Genomic DNA, 17,812 nt, shown 5'->3' with positions numbered 1-17,812 from the left:
CGGGGCGCCCGCCACCCGCCACCCGCGGGAAACTTGTCGGGCTGCGGCTCCGCTCTGGGCGCCGCACCTGCGGAGCCCGGCCGGCGGCCACTCTGGTGCTTCCAGAGGGAAACGCAGAGAAAGAAGAAAGGCTGAGAGCAGGCGGAACAGATGTGGCGCTCGCTGCTCCCCGAGAGCCAGACAGGCCCGGGAGGGGGGGCGTCGCATTAAGACCAATTTGCTGGCAGAATCTGCCTCACCGGAGGGAGGGCTGCGATCTGCGCCGTCACCTGACTGCTACCTGGCTCCGCAGCTGTGACTCCCACCCGGGCAGCCGGGCAGCCGGCGCGTCCCGGACCCCTGGGGCCGCTTGGGGGGGGCCCTGAGCTCTTCCCCCGTCCCTGGCTGTCCGCACACACGAGTTACCACCTCCGGGAAAGTCTCTGATTTGGCTCCACATAGTTCCATTTCTGCATGACTGGAAGAAATTAATTTTCCTTCCTACAAAAGGATCCAGAGACGCTGGCAGGTCAGGTCACTGCTCCGCGTGAACCAAGTGGGCCGCCACAGCCGGGACCCGCTCCTCTGGGAGGGTAAAGCTGGTGACGCATTTCCCGCGCCACCTTCTGGAATTGTCTTTGGGGCTTCCAACGGTTCTCCCCCCACCGGCTGCACCCCAAGCAGGATGAGTTGGGGGGTGGGGTTCTGATTCATCCTCAGACTCCTACGCTCCAGGGTGGCAGGATGATGGTTGAATTCAATTGATCTGAATTTCCTCCCCAGACAGGGAGTGAGAACCACCCTCGGTGTGTGTGGACGTAAGCACACGTGTGTGTGTGTGTGTGTGTGCGCGCGCACACACGTGCTCAGCGCATGGAGAGGGGTGTGCTGTAGGCACGGAGTTGGGAGGGCCTGGGGGGGGACGGGCCTTTCCGCTCAGCTGGCCTGGCCCTTTGCTTCTCCTGCTATTGTGGCTGTGCTCTGAGTCTGCCTGCTCCACTCGCTCAGAACCCTCTTGAACAGGGGCTGCCACGGTCATCCGCATGCTCCCTGTCCTGACCGGTCCCCAGGGTCATCTGCAAAGGAGCTGGAGGGTTCCCTGTGTCCGACACTCAGAGACCCACAGGGGTGAGTGTCCAGTAGATGCACCCTCCCACTGTCGGTGCCTGGTGTGGTCTTTGTGGCGGAGCGGCCCGGGGCCGCACGCTGGACCGCAGGGCAGGGCCCCGGAGATGCCTGGCCACCGGGTACCCCGCCGGGACCGGCGTTCAGCGGACCTGAGTGCAGCTGAAGTGCTGCAGAGGACCAGGGTTAGTGCTGCCCACGTGGATGTCCTCCCTCAGCTGTCACCAGCCCTGAGCCCACCTGGTCAGGGGCAGTTGGCAGGCCCCACCCTTTTCCTGTCTGCTCCGGCAGGCTCCAGGCTGCCGTCCTGGCCATCCCCTGCCCCCATGCTGGGAAGGGGATTGTTAAGACCTTTCAGGAAGGTGGGGGCCGTGGCCTGGCCCTGTAATCTTAGTTGTCTAGAAGGCTGAGCCTGGAAGGCTCAGGGGCAAGGCCGGTCTGGGAAGGACAGTTCACAGGATCCCTTCTCAGCCAGGGCTAGACAGTGTGCACAGCTGCTTCAGGTCCGGGGATCCATTTCATGCCAGCCAGGGAGAAAATCCTGGAGGACCCCCGTTTCCGTGGGAGAAGATGAATATGTGGCGCATGCCTGTCATTTCATCTACACTGGAAAACAGAAAATAGGAAGATTGGCCCGGCTGCAGGTGGCTCACGCCTGTAATCCTAGCTACTCAGGAAACTGAGATCTGAGGATCACAGTTCAAAGCCAGCCCAAGCAGAAAAGTCTGTGAGACTCTTATCTCCAATTAACCACCAGAAAACTGGAAGTGGTGCTGTGGCTCAAAGTGGTAGAGCACTTGCCTTGAGCAAAATTGCTCAGGGACGGTGCCCCGGCCCTGAGTTACAACCCATGACTGACAAGAAAGAAAAGAAAATGGAAGTTCTGTTGCACACCCAAGCAGGCAGTAAGACCCTATTTCAGAAGTAAGTGGTGCAAAAGGTGCTGGTGATATGGCTCAGTGGTAGAGAGCATCTGCCTAGCAATCATAAGGGCCTGAGTTCAAACCTCAGTAACACACACGTGGTTAAGCCACTGGCATCCTCAAACATCCTTGTCTTGGCTATTTGAGCAGACAGTGTCCATTCTTGGTAGAGTCTGAGTCCAGTCTGTGGGTGGTGTCGTCTCCTAGACCCTGTGGCTGCTGTTTTGCTCAGTGAAGCGGGCCCAGGAGTGTTTGCCATCCATCCTTCCATCCCTGAGCCAATATTGATTGAACACCTACTCAGTGCTACTCAGGGGGTCAAATAATAACAGTCCAGGGACGGTCATACTCACGCAGGGTCCCTGCGCCTAGACAGGCCCTGCCTGCATGCTACCTCAGTCTGTGGTAACTGGAGCACTGCCCTGCTGCCCGCTTCCCACACTGGATTTCCCATAGAGGTACGACTTGAGCAAATGCCAAACATGCCCACACTGGGTACGCCCGGTGTCCATCTGAGGAGAGGACTGTGACAGGACATCAGAGTGTCCATCTGAGGAGAGCACTGTGACAGGACATCAGAGTGTCCATCTGAGGAGAGGATGGTGACAGGACATCAGAGTGTCCATCTGAGGAGAGCACTGTGACAGGGGACATCAGAGTGTCCATCTGAGGAGAGGACTGTGACAGGACATCAGAGTGTCCATCTGAGGAGAGCACTGTGACAGGGGACATCAGAGTGTCCATCTGAGGAGAGCACTGTGACAGGGGACATCAGAGTGTCCATCTGAGGAGAAGATGGTGACAGGGGACATCAGAGTGTCCATCTGAGGAGAGCACTGTGACAGGGGACATCAGAGTGTCCATCTGAGGAGAGCACTGTGACAGGACATCAGAGTGTCCATCTGAGGAGAGCACTGTGACGGACATCAGAGCGTCCATCCAAGGAGAGGACTGTGACAGGACATCAGAGTGTCCATCTGAGGAGAGCACTGTGACAGGACATCAGAGTGTCCATCTGAGGAGAGCACTGTGACAGGACATCAGAGCGTCCATCCAAGGAGAGGACTGTGACAGGACATCAGAGTGTCCATCTGAGGAGAGGACTGTGACAGGACATCAGAGTGTCCATCTGAGGAGAGCACTGTGACAGGGACATCAGAGTGTCCATCTGAGGAGAAGATGGTGACAGGACATCAGAGTGTCCATCTGAGGAGAGCACTGTGACAGGGGACATCAGAGTGTCCATCTGAGGAGAAGATGGTGACAGGACATCAGAGTGTCCATCTGAGGAGAGCACTGTGACAGGACATCAGAGTGTCCATCTAGGAGAGGATGGTGACAGGACATCAGAGTGTCCATCTGAGGAGAGGACTGTGACAGGGGACATCAGAGTGTCCATCTGAGGAGAAGATGGTGACAGGACATCAGAGTGTCCATCTGAGGAGAGCACTGTGACAGGGGACATCAGAGTGTCCATCTGAGGAGAGCACTGTGACAGGACATCAGGGTGTCCATCTGAGGAGAGCACTGTGACAGGACATCAGACTGTCCATCTGAGGAGAAGATGGTGACAGGGGACATCAGAGTGTCCATCTGAGGAGAAGATGGTGACAGGGGACATCAGAGTGTCCATCTGAGGAGAGGATGGTGACAGGACATCAGAGTGTCCATCTGAGGAGAAGATGGTGACAGGGGACATCAGAGTGTCCATCTGAGGAGAAGATGGTGACAGGGGACATCAGAGTGTCCATCTGAGGAGAGGATGGTGACAGGACATCAGAGTGTCCATCTGAGGAGAGCACTGTGACAGGACATCAGACTGTCCATCTGAGGAGAAGATGGTGACAGGGGACATCAGAGTGTCCATCTGAGGAGAGGACTGTGACAGGGGACATCAGAGTGTCCATCTGAGGAGAGGATGGTGACAGGGAACATCAGAGGATCCAGAAGGGCCAGGGTCCTTCCCACAGGAGTATTTGTGAGCTGCGCTATGCTGGACAGACCCCACAACTGCTGGGCTGAGCGAGGAAACCTCTCTCCGCTTCTGGGGCTCCCCAGGCATGGACCCCTACTCAGGGTCCACGTGGCTGGGGGCAAAGGGCAGGGCTGCGTTTCGACGGCCCGACCCCTCACCCAGAGCGCAGATGCCCTGCTGGTAGGGCCTGGGTCTGTCGGGGAGCGCTGCTGTGGAGGTGGTGCAGGACCTCCTGGGGGAGCAGGCAGAGCCCCGGAGTGTGGGTGGACCCTGGGATCCTGGTTGCCTGTTCTGACGGGCAGCCGACCTGGCTGGTGAGCCCCAGCTGCAGGCTGGACAGGGGCCTGCCCTGCACAGTTTGGGCTGTGCACACAGCGCAGTTCTCGAGGCAGTAAGACAGAGGTTTGGCCTTTCGTGTCCGGTACTTGCAGGCCCTCTTGGCAGGCCTGGCATCACAGAGAAGGGAGCCAGGGATGACCCTGGCTGTGTCAGAAAGCGGGCTCTGCAGGCCAAGGGGCAGGGGCCCGGCCTGGGCTCTCCCGCAGGCCCCGGCCTCCCTCCTCGCCTCAGCCCCACCCCCCAGCTGGTTCCTGGCCCCACAGGGCTGGGTTTGTCCTTAGGGGAACCTGGGGTGCACAGAGCCACTCAGACGGCCCCCAGGCCGCAGCCAGGACGTGGCAGGTATTTACTCAGGCAAGGAATGGCCTGAGGAGAGGCCCAGATGGGAGATAGGCCCAGACGCTCCTGGGGTAGGTCAGGGGCACCCCCACCCGCTTCCCCAATGGCCCTGGGTGACAGGTGGTACTCAGGGGAGGCCTCACCCCGGCCTGACCCCGGAGCATGCGGGAGAGTTCGGGTGAAGCCAGCTGGCAGAGGAGGTCGCTCTGTCCGGGAGGGTCCTCTCTCCCAGGTGTGGAGTAGGGTGTCAGAGGCTAGCCCCTGCCCCGCTCCGGAGCCCCCTCCCCGTCTCTCCGAGGGGAGTCGGGAGGCGCAGGGCTGGCACTCTGGCCTCCGAGCCCCTTCGTCACTCTTGGTTCACGGGCAAAATGCAGGCTCAAGGGCATCTCAAGGGCACCCACCTCTTCAGGTTGTGGTGAGGTGCGTCGACACCAGTGTGGACGTGGCTGTCACCTGCCCCCTCGGTGACACCTGGTGGCACGGCAGGTCTGTCAGGTGGGTGGAGCCACACTCTCCTTTCTTCTTCCCATTGACCCCACCAGAAGCTTGATGTCTGTGCTCAGGGATGTGGCTTCGTTCCCCAGTGCAGCCCAGCCCCTCACCCCGTGGCCTTTCTCCTGCCAGGGATGGCCAGCGAGCTGGGAGTTCTGCCTAGGGCTGGGCACACGGTGAGCCTGGTGCCCTATCCCAGGGGGCTCTGGGGCGGGGGCCCGGGCCATTGGCCGAGGCAGAACCCTCCAGGGAGGTACCGCTGGCTTCCGAGCCACAGCAGGGCCCCGGCGGCCGGCCCAGGCCCCCAGCCGCTGCAGGGGAAGCATGGACTGTGAGCCTGGCTCTGCGAGAGGGGACGGGGCACTTGGGGGCTGGACTCTTTGCAGGCCGGTGTTTGGAGTGGCACAAGGCAGACCCTGGCAGAACTACTCTGGTTCTGCTGGACAGCAGGCAGAGAAGAGAGGTCTGTGCCTGCACTGGTGCTGGGCCTCAGCACACGGGCGTGGCACCAGCTCTGCCGCACTCACCAGACTGCCTTTACACCTGGAGTGCAGAGTGGGTGCTGGCCGCAGGCCTTCCCTTTCCTGAGAGAGACCCGTGTCTGGTCCCCTGCCCGCTCTCTGAGGTGGGGAGCCCAGCGGGGTTGGGAGGCTGGTGCTGGGCTCAAGGCAGGGGCCCTGGGGGGGCCTCCAGGGCCCCCACTCCCGTGGGCATTCTAGTGTTCTCTGTGGTCCCTGGCTGCTCCCGGGCTCTCTGCGCTCAGCAGTGGGTTCTCCCATTAGCCATTTGCTCACTGAGCCCCGGGGTCGGGGTGGAGGCGGCGTGACTACCCACGTCCCACACTGCGTGCCGTCCACACTGAGTGAGGGATGGGAGGCCAGCAAAATTAACTGTACAGTGTATTTTATTTAAGCCAGTATTTATGCAAAAGTGACCATTTTCAGCCAGGTGCCAGTGGCTCACCCCTATATGTCTAACTACTCAGGAAGCCGATATCTGAGGATCACGGTTTGAAGCCAGCCCAGTCAGGAAAGTTCATAAGGCTGTCTCCAAATGACCACCAAAAAGACAGAAGTGATGCTGTGGCTCAAGTGGTAGCGCTCCATCCCTGAGCAGAGAGGCTTAGAAACAGTGTGCAGGCCAGGAGGGCCGTGGGCTCTATCCTGAGCCCTGAGACCGGCCGGGTCCCTCCGCCACACGGAGGAGGGCCTGTGCCCTGAGATCTTTGTGGGCAGGTGGAGGTCATGTGGTGTCCAGACCCAGCACCCAGAGCAGGGATGAATGGCATTCCACTGTGTGGATGGACAGATGACCTTTTTTTTTTTTTGGTTGGTCGTGGGTCTTGAACTCTGGGCCTGGGCGCTCTCCCTGCGCTCTTCAGTTCAAGGCGAGCGCTCTACCACTTGAGCCACAGCGCCACTTCCGACAGGCGGCCTTTTGTGCGTGGGTCATCTGCTGGTAGACGCTGGGTGTCTCCACCTCTGACCTCTGTGAGTCGTGCTGGCAGAGGACGCCGTGTGGATTTGGGTGGGTGTGTCTTCATTGCTCCGGGGCAGGTTCCTAGAAGGGGACTTTCTGGGTCTCATGATCACTGGTTTGGTCCCAGGCTCGGACTGCCCCGTGACCCCTTCCACAGGTGGTGAGTGTGGCCCCAGCACCCCGCGGGCTGAGCGCCAGCTGCCAGGGCCCAGGGAGGTTGTTTGGACAGCGGCCCTGTCAGCCTGCAAGCTGTCGCTGTATTTGATTCCACAGGCGTCACAGATCTCCCAGCCCCGCTTGCTGGCCCTCCTGGCTTGAGCTGGATTTGGTACTCAGCCTCCCTGCCCCCGCCCCTGCCCCTGCCCTCACCAGGTCTGTTTTACCTGGGCAGCCAGAAGGGTCCCTTCAAGGCTGGTCTCTTTCCTCCCAGAGGGGGCTGAGCTGTGGCTCCTGGGGCCACGGGGCCCCTCACACCACCCGGTGTTCTCTGCTCGCTGCTCGCTCGGGGCCTTTGCAATGCTGCTTCTGCCACCCGGAACGCTCTCTCATACTGTGTGCATGGCCCTACCGCTCTCTCCTGCAGACCTTGCCCAAACACCATGTCCTGGTGACCCCTGCTCACCCGCCCGCCCGCCCTGCGCTCCACAGCCCTTCTCCCCTGCACTGGGTGGTCTCCTGCGGTGTTAGTGCCATCTCCCCTCCTGCTGTCCCTGCAAAGGCCGGCCTGCCCGCTTGTCTGCAGGGGCTGCATCTGGCTGCAGGTCAGGCGGTCATCGCTGTGGGCTTTGGGATGTCCTGTTGCTGCCCAGGGAGGGTGGGGGTGGGGGTTGCAGCCTGGAAGCTGCCACCTGCCGACCTCCACACAATCCGTGGGTCCCCCCGTCTGCTTCCCGCCTAGTGTGACCCCGAGTGTCTCCCAAAGGGATGTCCTCGGAGGCAGCGTGGGCCTGCCCTGGGCCATGTCTCCAACCTAGAGTCGCTCCCTTCCAGAAACCACCCTAGAAAAGAAACTCCTTCGCCCCGTCCCTCCCCAGCTCCTGCGGCCTGCCCCAGGGGTATTGTCTCAGCCTCAGCTCCACGTGGAGAAGACACTGGGGCCTCTGCCCTCCCTACCCTGAGAATCCGGCAGCTGGCACAGCGGCCGCTCTGGACTCTGGGATACAGCACGGCCCAGTTCCTCCATGTGGGGGTTCCCCCGTATGTGGGGGTTCCCGGATGGCACAGAACGTGCTGGAACCCTGGCAGGAGGCTCTTTCCTCCAGAGCCACAGCAGCTCTGTAACCTTCCCAGCCTCCGTTTCTCCAGCTCTGAGCAGGAGGCTCTTCCGAAGTCCTGCGCTTTCCCTCCGGGAAGGAGGGGCCCTTCCCAGAGGCGGAGGGCCTCCTCCGGCTGTTGTGACTGCGCAAGCCTCACCCCACCCTCCTGGGGCTCGGGGACCGTTTGGCAGGATGAGTCAGATCGCCCGGAGGGCCCCACTCGCGCAGGCTGCGCTGCGTCTCCCCAGAGCAGCTGCCACCCCAGCTGCAGCAGCACCGGCGCCCGGCCCATCTGCCCGTCTGGCTCCTTCCCAGGACCGGGACGGGGACGGGAGAGGTGGGTGGGAAACGCACGCTCCGCCTGCCCCAGTGCTACTCCACCTCGCCAGGACCGTGGGACGGGCCGCCTGGGCTGGCACAGGGTGAGCCGTGGGGGCAGCTCCGGGCCTGGCACAGCCGCCACGTCTTCGGGCCTCCTTTCTTCCGGGATCACCCGTGCCCCTCACCCGCACGTATAGCGTCTGTGGCCTGGAGGAGGCAGGATTCGGCCAGGACCGGCACTCACCTTGGCTGTCTCATCCAGCCTGGCTGCAGGTGGCTCCTGTGCATCTGTGGGGCTGGGCTGTCCCCGAGTGTGCCCCGGCACACCACCTGAGCAGAGGGCCGTGGCCTCCTCCAGCCGTGAGGAGCCATGGCTGCCCCAGTGCCCTCTGAGGGCCGGCCCCAGCATCAGGCGGAGCACGGAACCCGTCGCCTGGCCTGTCACTCCGCTCCAGGCCCGCCCCTGCCCCTGCCCCGGCCCCCTAGGGGACCCTGTCCTAAGGTCATCCTGACCTCTGGCCCCAACCACACCTTGACCCACCTTCCTTGGCTCTAGACCCAGCTCCTCAGTTTGGGCAGCGCTTTGTCCAAACCGTCTTGGCTGAGGTGCTGGGGAGGAGATGGTTCTGCTCAGGTCCTTGCTGCCCACCGGAGCCCATGGGGCCAGGGTCAGCACAGGGCTTCCCACAACCACGGCTGTCACCACCAGCACCACATACCAGCGTGTCCGTCGCGCGGGGCGGGGGGGGACGGCTCTGAGAGGTGGATCTTCGCCCAAGGTTGCCAGCACTTGGGTGCAGTGCGGTGATCTTCGCCCAAGGTTGCCAGCACTTGGGTGCAGTGCGGTGATCTTCGCCCAAGGTTGCCAGCACTTGGGTGCAGTGCTGTGATCTTCGCCCAAGGTTGCCAGCACTTAGGTGCAGTGCTGTGATCTTCGCCCAAGGTTGCCAGCACTTGGGTGCAGTGCGGTGACTGTGCGGAAGACAGGACCCCAGGTGTGGCCCACCTAGCTCTGTGCCCACTGGAGGGTCTCTGCCAGGTCCTCTCACCATAACAGTTTATGATTCAAAGTCCTGGCCCTGACTCTGGGCCTGGGATCACTGTGCATGTATGTGTTTAGTACTCAGTACTGGTGTCTGCCCTGCTCATAGGTGCTTAGTGCTCAGTATGGTGTCTGTCCTGTGCATAGGTGCTTAGTACTCAGTACTGGTGTCTGTCCTGTGCATAGGTGCGTAGTGCTCAGTACTGGTGTCTGTCCTGTGCATAGGTGCTTAGTGCTCAGTACTGGTGTCTGCCCTGTGCATAGGTGCTTAGTGCTCAGTACTGGTGTCTGTCCTGTGCATAGGTGCTTAGTGCTCAGTACTGGTGTCTGCCCTGTGTGTAGGTGCTTAGTGCTCAGTATGGTGTCTGTCCTGTGCATAGGTGCTTAGTACTCAGTACTGGTGTCTGTCCTGTGCATAGGTGCTTAGTGCTCAGTATGGTGTCTGTCCTGTGCATAGGTGCTTAGTGCTCAGTACTGGTGTCTGTCCTGTGCATAGGTGCGTAGTGCTCAGTACTGGTGTCTGCTCTGTGTGTAGGTGCTTAGTGCTCAGTACTGGTGTCTGCTCTGTGTGTAGGTGCTTAGTGCTCAGTACTGGTGTCTGTCCTGTGCATAGGTGCGTAGTGCTCAGTACTGGTGTCTGCCCTGTGTGTAGGTGCTTAGTACCCAGTACTGGTGTCTAGAGTACCATAGGCCCTGTAGGGCCACCCTGATCCCACTGTCCCTGAAGCAACCACGGCAGGATGGTGGGGGAGGAACCAGGCCTCGGTCTGTGAGGGGTGAGTGAGGCACACTTGGCCCCAGGCCGGGCCGCTGTCCCAGCCGGACGGGGAGGCCCAGACCCCCACCCCGGGAACTGCCGGGAGGAGATGCCCATTGGCCGCTGGGTGGGGAAATCCCGGCTGGTGGGCCGCCCCCTCCTCCCTGCCACCCCATCCAGCAGACGGGGAGGGGCAGGGCGCTGGGAGCCCCGGCTCCACACCATCCTGGTGCTGCCTGCGTGTAATTAACAGAGTAATTAAAAACAGGATGAGTTAATTGGTATTCATTTATGTGGCAGATGTTTTTAATTGAGGCAGGAAACAATTTACCTGTTTACATAAACAATGGCAAAGGCAGCCTTGTAAAACACATTTTAAAAAAAATAGATTTTCCTCCCCTTGCCTAAAGAGAAGAATGGAAAGGGCTTGGTCTCCCTGCCTCTTCCAGAAAAGGCAACATGGCGGAGAGCAGCCCCCCCCCCCAGGAAGCATCTGTCTGCAGGGTCCCCTTCCAGGCGAGGCCGTTTCCTTCGATTCAGAGAAAGGGTGTGTGTGTTCCCGGCCCGGCCTGAAGGACACCTCCTCACATGCCTGCCTTTCCCAGGGATGAAGGCGGCCAGGCCAGGGGCCGGGCCAGGAGCGGCTGGTGGGAAGGGTGCTCCCAGCCTGGCCCAGCCCCAGCCCAGCAGGTGGCTCCCCACCCCCTGCATTTGTGGTGACTTCCTGCTGTCTCAGGACAGGTCAAAGCAAAGGGAAACTTACCACGCAGGCCTCCCACGTTTCCAGGACTCGGTCCCACACTGGTGCACAGCACAGGCCAGGAATGCTCGGCCGCAGGCCAGGTGGGCCCTCAGCACTGCAGGGCAGCCTCTCAGGGGGGGAGGGGGGCGTCGGAGCTGGGGGTCCTCCGGAGAACGAGGGGAGGAGCCTGTGCAGAGTGCCCGGGAAAGCCCGCGCTCCGCAGGCTGCAGGGTGGACTCTGAGCTAGCACGCTTCACAGTGCGTCCCTCCCATCCTTCCCTGTTCCCACGGTAACCCTGGAGGGAGGGAGTCAAGCGCTGTCCGTGGGTCTGCTGGGACGCCCCCCACCCCCACCCCGTTGCACCCGACGGGCGAACAGTGTTGCCTAGCAGCTTGACTTGGGCAGGATTTTACTACACAAGCCAGGCCCACACAGCTCCAGGGTTGGGCCGCTGTCCCTTGAACCTTTGGCTCTGGAGTGTTTAAGGAGTTGGCTCTGTCTGGCAGGGGCCACGGCCAGGGCCAGGCTGCCGGGCTCGCTCAGACTCAGACTCCTCGCCTGCAAAGCCGGTCAGTAAAGGTGCCAGGCAGGTAACGTGTTTGAAATGGTCTTCGCCCCACCACCAGGGACCTGAGGCTCTTGTAAAATCTGCCTGGGAGAGCCTGGGCTTGACAAGGCCTCCAGGTGGGACCGTTCCCTGAGGAGAGGATAGACCCCGAGCTCAGGATGGTGGGAGTGTGTGGTCCGAGTCCCCAGGGGGAGTTACAGCTCTCCCTCTGTGGGTGAGGTAAGGCTCCCCCACTTCAGGCCTCCCCGGAGTCCAGGGCTAAAGTTGGAGACCACACACAGCCATCGGGTTTGAAGGTCAGCAGGCCTCCATGCTGGGGACGAGCCTGTGGGCCTTGGAGCACAGGTTCTGCGCGGTAGCTGAGCAACCTCGGGAGACACAGAGGCCCCCGAGCCAAGGCCAGGGCCTGGAGGGGGGGAGGCAGCATCGTCCCTTGGTACGGGTGGAGGAGAATGTGAGTCTCAGGCCCCCCAGGATGGGGTGCGCCTGTGAGCACCTGTGTGCGCCTGTGAGCACCTGTGTGCGCCTGCGCACGCCCGTGTGCACCTGTGTGCTCTCGTGTGTCATGGATGTTCCGTGTGTGTCATGTGTGCTCTTGGCGTGGCGTGTGGCGTGTGTTTTGCTGACATTGCAGGAGTTTGCTCAAACATCCTCAGAGTTGACTGCGTCCCTGGCTCGAGGGGTGTGGCATTATTTTAAATGTTGGCATCGTTCCTCCGGGGCCTCAAGGTGATGTGCAGCCATTTGCACTTTATAAATAGCTAAAAGCACTGAGCCTCGGGGGAGCCCTGGGTAGTACCTCGTGGAGCCTCGGGGGAGCCCTGGGTAGTACCTTGCTGTCCACGGAGCCTCGGGGGAGCTCTGGGTAGTACCTTGCTGCCCGCGGAGGACAGTCGGCTGCCAGGCCTGTCTGGGCCTCCCCGCCCCAGCCTCGTCTTGGTTCTGTCTGGGGCTGTCCAGGCTGCGTGGTCTGTGCCAGGCTGGCCCTTTGCCCGGTGGGGCCAAGGCCTCTCTCGGGGCGGGGCAGTGGGGCGGGATGCCTGGGGCTCCTTCCATCTGCTTTATTTTTTAAATTTTGCGATAATGAATCTGTTTACTGACCGTGGGGCCATTTGTTGTTACCGTCTGGACGTCTGCCTACTGCCCGAGCAGGGCCCTGAGCAGTGCATGCTCACTCCCAGGCCGCGAGCTGAGTGCTGCCAAACACTGGGAGGAAGTGGAGAGAGTGTCGGAGGAAGAGCAGGGGAAGGAGCCCCCTGTGCCCCACCAGCCGAGAAACCCCATGTCCACATGGCCACCTGTGGCCAGTGCACAGATCACACCCTTCCCACTCTGGAGGAGACACGTAAGGACGGCACACCCAGTGTGCACACAAAGGACCCCTGCACGCACATCTGTGCGCATGCACACACTCACAAGGCACGTAGTGCACATAAACCTCACGTATGCATACATGCGCACACACTAACAGTGCAAGCACACATCAAGGTGCATGTGTGAACACACGCACATGCATGAGCCAGGGTGAACTCCAGCAGGTACACATGTGGGCTCGTGTACCTGTGTGTGCATATATCCACTCGTGCACACATGTGGAACTCAAACGTGAACACATGCGGTCATACACATGCACATCCGTGATATCCACTCATTCAGACGTGTGCACTCCTCTGTACGCACACGTGTGCATGCCCCTGCACTCATGCACACACTTGTAATACATTCACACATGAATGCACATGCCCAGTGCACACTGTCAGAGTGCTAATAATGTCCTCGTGCACACTCACACGCACACACTTGTACAGGCTGTACACTCGCACACGCATGTACATGTACATGCACACTCTCCTCCCTGCTGCCTGAGCCTCTGTTCCATCTACTCACCATCCTCCCATCCCCCCACCCGTCCACTCATTCATCCACCCAGGCAACCATTCATTCATCTACCCATTCCTCCATCTACCCTCCCGTCTATGCATCCATCCATCGCCCACCCACGCCCACTCTCCACCTACCTGGGTTTCCCAGCCATTCACCGTCGCTGTCACTCATGCTCAGCAAGCTGTGCCGCTCTGCAGATGGTGGCTTCCTCGCGCCCTGGTGCGTGGGGGTGGGGGTGGAAGGACCAGATGATACCCCTCGACGTCCCGAGTGCTGGGACCGGTGCCGAGCGGAGGTCCTTCCCACTGCGCCTCCCCGCCTGGCAGCCCGCTCAGGCAGCGGGCGGCCCAGATGGCGGCCGCCTCCCTCAGCTCTCGGGCAGTTGTTGGCTGTGCAGCCCCAGCAGCTGGGCGAGGAATGTGCTTCCTTTGAGCGCCAGCCGCAGGGTGAGCAGACCCTGGACATCTGGATTCCATTTGCAGCCCTTTGCAGAGCGTGGAAGGCTTTCATTCCAGCCACTCTGAGCTTCCTGCTGCCCTTGCGTTTTAACTCTGGCCAGCCCAGGGTCCTGGGAACACTGCACTCTGGGTGCCTTCTCGGGCCTGGGGCCAGGGCATCTTCAGTGTAGCTCTGAGCTTTGCAGGCAGACCAAAGCCTGGAACTTGTTCAGCAGCGCGGGCAGGCAAGAACCAACGCTGCTGGCCTCCTACCTGGGGGCACGGTGGGGCTGCTGGCGCCCTCTCTGTTCATGGTTACCTCCTCGTGACGTTGCTCACTTTGTCCCTGTGTGACCTGGGCTTGGCCTCCTTCCTCCCTGTAGGCACATGGTGTTCTGTGACACGCTTTTGAGTAAAGAGACAACTGAGGTACAGCCACACAGCTCGCAAAGGGTGCACACTTGGGACCCTAGGCCAGCTCAACAAACACGATCTACCAGTCCCCAGATCCCAGGCCTTCCCAGATCCCAGAGCGTTCCAGATCCCAGGCCCTCCCAGATCCCAGACCCCCCAGATCCCAGACCCTTCCAGATCCCAGACCCCCCAGATCCCGGGCACCCCCAGATTCCAGGACCATCCTGGCCACCTGTCACATGAGAATGTGTATCACTGCCTACAGTGGGCTCAGTGGCGGTGGTGGGTCACAGCCTACAAATGGACTCTGGAGGTGTGCTCTCCAGAGTCCGGCTCTTCACCCAGCCAGGTTTGTGAGGAAGGTGCGTGTGTGCTTGCTTGTGTTTCCTTCCGCTGCTGTGAGACTCCACTGTGGACACACGCCATCGTGCACACCTTCTTTCAACCCTCCGTGCATCCGGGTAGTCTCTATGCTAAAGCGTCACGTGAACGCTCTCCTTCTCTGATCTGGAGGCCCTGTTGGCTCTTTGTAGAGCACGTCACTGCCTTGGCTGAGTATTCAGGCTGGCACATACCAACCAGTGGGGCTTCCAGTGGGGCTCTACCCTCAGGGTCAGGTCCTCTCTGTCCTCCGCTTGTCCCTCTCATAAACATTGCTGTGCTGAATCCCTTTGGGAAAATGCGTGTGTGCAGCATGATTCTCTTCTTCACCGATGGCCCTGCCCCTGGGTTCAGTGGATCTGAGGTGCCGTGGGAGGCATAGGAGGCTGGGCAGCTCAGCAGACGCTGCCTCAGCATCCAGGGCTGACGCTGCTGGGCAGGTGGGTCTGAGCCCCACTGCCTCCCAAGTCCCTTCCCCAGACGCTCCAGAATCCTAACCCCCATGTCTCTGCTGGGCCGCTGTGTGTCACGGCCGCCTGGCGCTGGTCTGTGAGGCGGGGCCCTTCCCGCCCCGCTCACATCCCAGGTGGGATTCAGGGACGGCTCCGCTGTCCTGTGCAGGCAGCATGAGGTCCGGCCCGGCCGCTGGTCCCTGCGTGTCTCGTGTTCCTGCAGGGCCTGAGAGCGCTGGCCACGAGTCCACAGAGGGGTGACGGGTGACAGCCCTTGTACCGCGTCTCTTCCTCCTGTCGAGTGAAGCAGATTGTGGCCAGCCTGGGTCGGAGAGCAGGAAGTCTGCTCCCAACTCCACCTCTTCGTGGCAGAGCCGTGGCGGTGTTGGCAGATGCCATGACTCCGCAGGAGGCAGCCAAACCTGGTGTGTGCTGAGCGCTTGCCGCAGGACGGGAGGGACACAGACCAGGGTGAGGAGCCGCTGCCCCTTGCTGTACACAGAGGGAGCTGTGGGCTGCCCCCTCCCCCCCTGGCTGCCCCTTGCTGTACGCAGAGGGAGCTGTGGGCTGCCCCCTCCCCCCCGGCTGCCCCTTGCTGTACGCAGAGGGAGCTGTGGGCTGGGCCCCCCGGCAGCATGGAGCTGGCTGGGGCAGCAGAGGACATTCTTCTCTGAACACCAAGGGTCGGGCCTCCGAGGAGCGGCCACTGACAGGAGGACCGAGCAGGATAGTGACTTGGGTAGTGAGAGGTCCCTGAAGAAGGTGAAGTGTGTGGTGTGGATGGCAGTGACTGGTGGAAATGTCTGGGCATGGGTGTTCCTGCAGGGACGAAGGCCGGGGGAGTCAGGACGGTGCCGCGTGGGGACTGAACAGCAGCCCGCAGAGCCGGTTTAGGAGGAAGCTTTCCTTCTGCTGCGCATCGCTGCACCCTCATACAAGCGGACGGTTGTCCCATCCTTCCCTCTCTGATGAGCCTGGGTTTGCTCTAGGGTGTCCTCAGCTGTGCCCTAGGATGCACCTCCTCTCCTCTAGAAGAGGAGGAGAGACCAGGTCTATGTGAGCGGGACCTCTGTGCTGAGCCTCACGGCTGGCCCCTGCCCGTGCTGTGCACGGTGCCTTTGGGGCCCGGGAGATGGAGAAGGCCCCTCTGGCCTCTCCCAGCAGGTGCTGAGTTGGCAAAGCCCTTTAGTGGTCCTCGACTCAACTCCTGCCCCCAGTGCCAGGATCATTCAGTGCACCGCCAGCCACGCAGTGGGAGGAGCACTGTTGCCATGGAAACCCAGTGGCTGTCCTCACCCCCATGCAGGCCGGGGGCTCTGAGGTCCCTCCCCGGGCGGCCGGGCGGGGCAGCAGTGGTAGGCAGCCAGTTAATGGGCACAGGAGTGGCCGCTCCTAGGCCAGGCTGCAGCCCTGAGTCCCCATAGGTCGGCAGGAGCCCTGCCCCGCCAGTGCGGGGGAAATGCTAATCCCTTATTTTGTATTCGTCCTTGTTCATCTCTGGGGAGGACAGATGGAACCCAGATGTGGAAGGCACTGCGGGGGCACCTGGGACTTGTTAGGGCTGCGCCCCTTCCCCCTCCTTGCCTCCCAGGGCCCCGGGATCAAAGACACCTCCAGCCGGGGAGGGGCACAGCCCCCTCAGACCGCTCCCCGGGCCCGGGGCCACCCGAGCAAGCTGTGGGCTCCTCACGCGGCCTAGAGTGGGACTTCAAGTGGGACCCCAGTCCTGAGCCCTCTGAGAAGTGACCCCTGGATGGAGGTCCCGACCTGTATCCCTCTGACCAAGACCTCCCACACCGAAGGAGGGGTTCCACAGATGTGGTGCCCCAAAGTCTGGGTTGGAGAAATGGCTTCCGACTCTGAACTGCCCCCACCCCAGGACACCAAGTTGTGGTGAGGCTGTGGGACCCAGGAGAGGGAGCCCCCAAAGCCAAGCCTGGGACAGGCCCCACAACTGAGCAGGGTGGCCCCCGCGGAGGAGCTGCTCAGCAGGGCTTGTAGATGTGCCCAGCGGCCCTATGGGCTGGCCTGCAGCAGACCCTGTGCCCAGCCCCACAACAGTGCCAGCACAGTGCATGTCTGTGCTGCACACCAGCACCTGTCCTGCAGTGCCAGGGCCTCAACTTAGGGTTAGAAAGCCAGAAAGCCCACGCAAGACCCTGTGTCTGCCCTGCAGGGCCTGAAAGAGGGGGCCACAGCAGTCGGAGGGCGGCGGATGTCGAGGGTGATGGCTCTGTGCCCAGCGGCACAGTGTCTGGACAGCGCCCCCATCATGTGGTCCAGCAAGTCCTGCAGGCCTCCCTGAAGCCTGTGCAACTGCACTTGTGCTGCTTTGTTTGACACCCTTTTTCACATATGCTCCTGTTCTGCATTGTGTTGTGCTTATATTGTGGAGGGGACATTTGCCTGCAGTTGGCCTGCCACTATGAGAGCATCAGCAATTAAGCTTGAGATCTGGTTGGGTTTCGAGGTCTCTAGACAGATGGGTGGGTTTGTACATGATGATGGTGGATAGACAGGTGGATGTGTAGGACAGGTGTTGGGATGAATGAGTGGGTGGGTGGCTGGATGGGTGGGTGGGTGGATGGATGGATGGATGGATGGATGGATGGATGGATGGATGGATGGACAGAGCTGTAGGATAGGTGTTTGAGTAGATAGTTGAGGGGATGGCTGGGTGAGTGGGTGGGTGGGTGGATGGATGGATGGATGGACAGAGGTGTAGGATAGGTGTTTGAGTAGATGGTTGAGGGGATGGTTGGGTGAGTGGGTGGGTGGGTGGATGGATGGGTGGATGGATGGATGGATGGATGGATGGATGGATGGATGGATGGATGGACAGAGGTGCAGGATAGGTGTTTGAGTAGATGGTTGAGGGGATGGCTGGGTGAGTGGGTGGGTGGGTG

The sequence above is a fragment of the Dipodomys ordii genome, unplaced genomic scaffold (genome assembly GCF_000151885.1).
Source record: "Dipodomys ordii isolate 6190 unplaced genomic scaffold, Dord_2.0 Scaffold217, whole genome shotgun sequence".
Classification (NCBI taxonomy): Eukaryota; Metazoa; Chordata; class Mammalia; order Rodentia; family Heteromyidae; genus Dipodomys; species Dipodomys ordii.
This window is presented reverse-complemented; position numbering follows the sequence as displayed.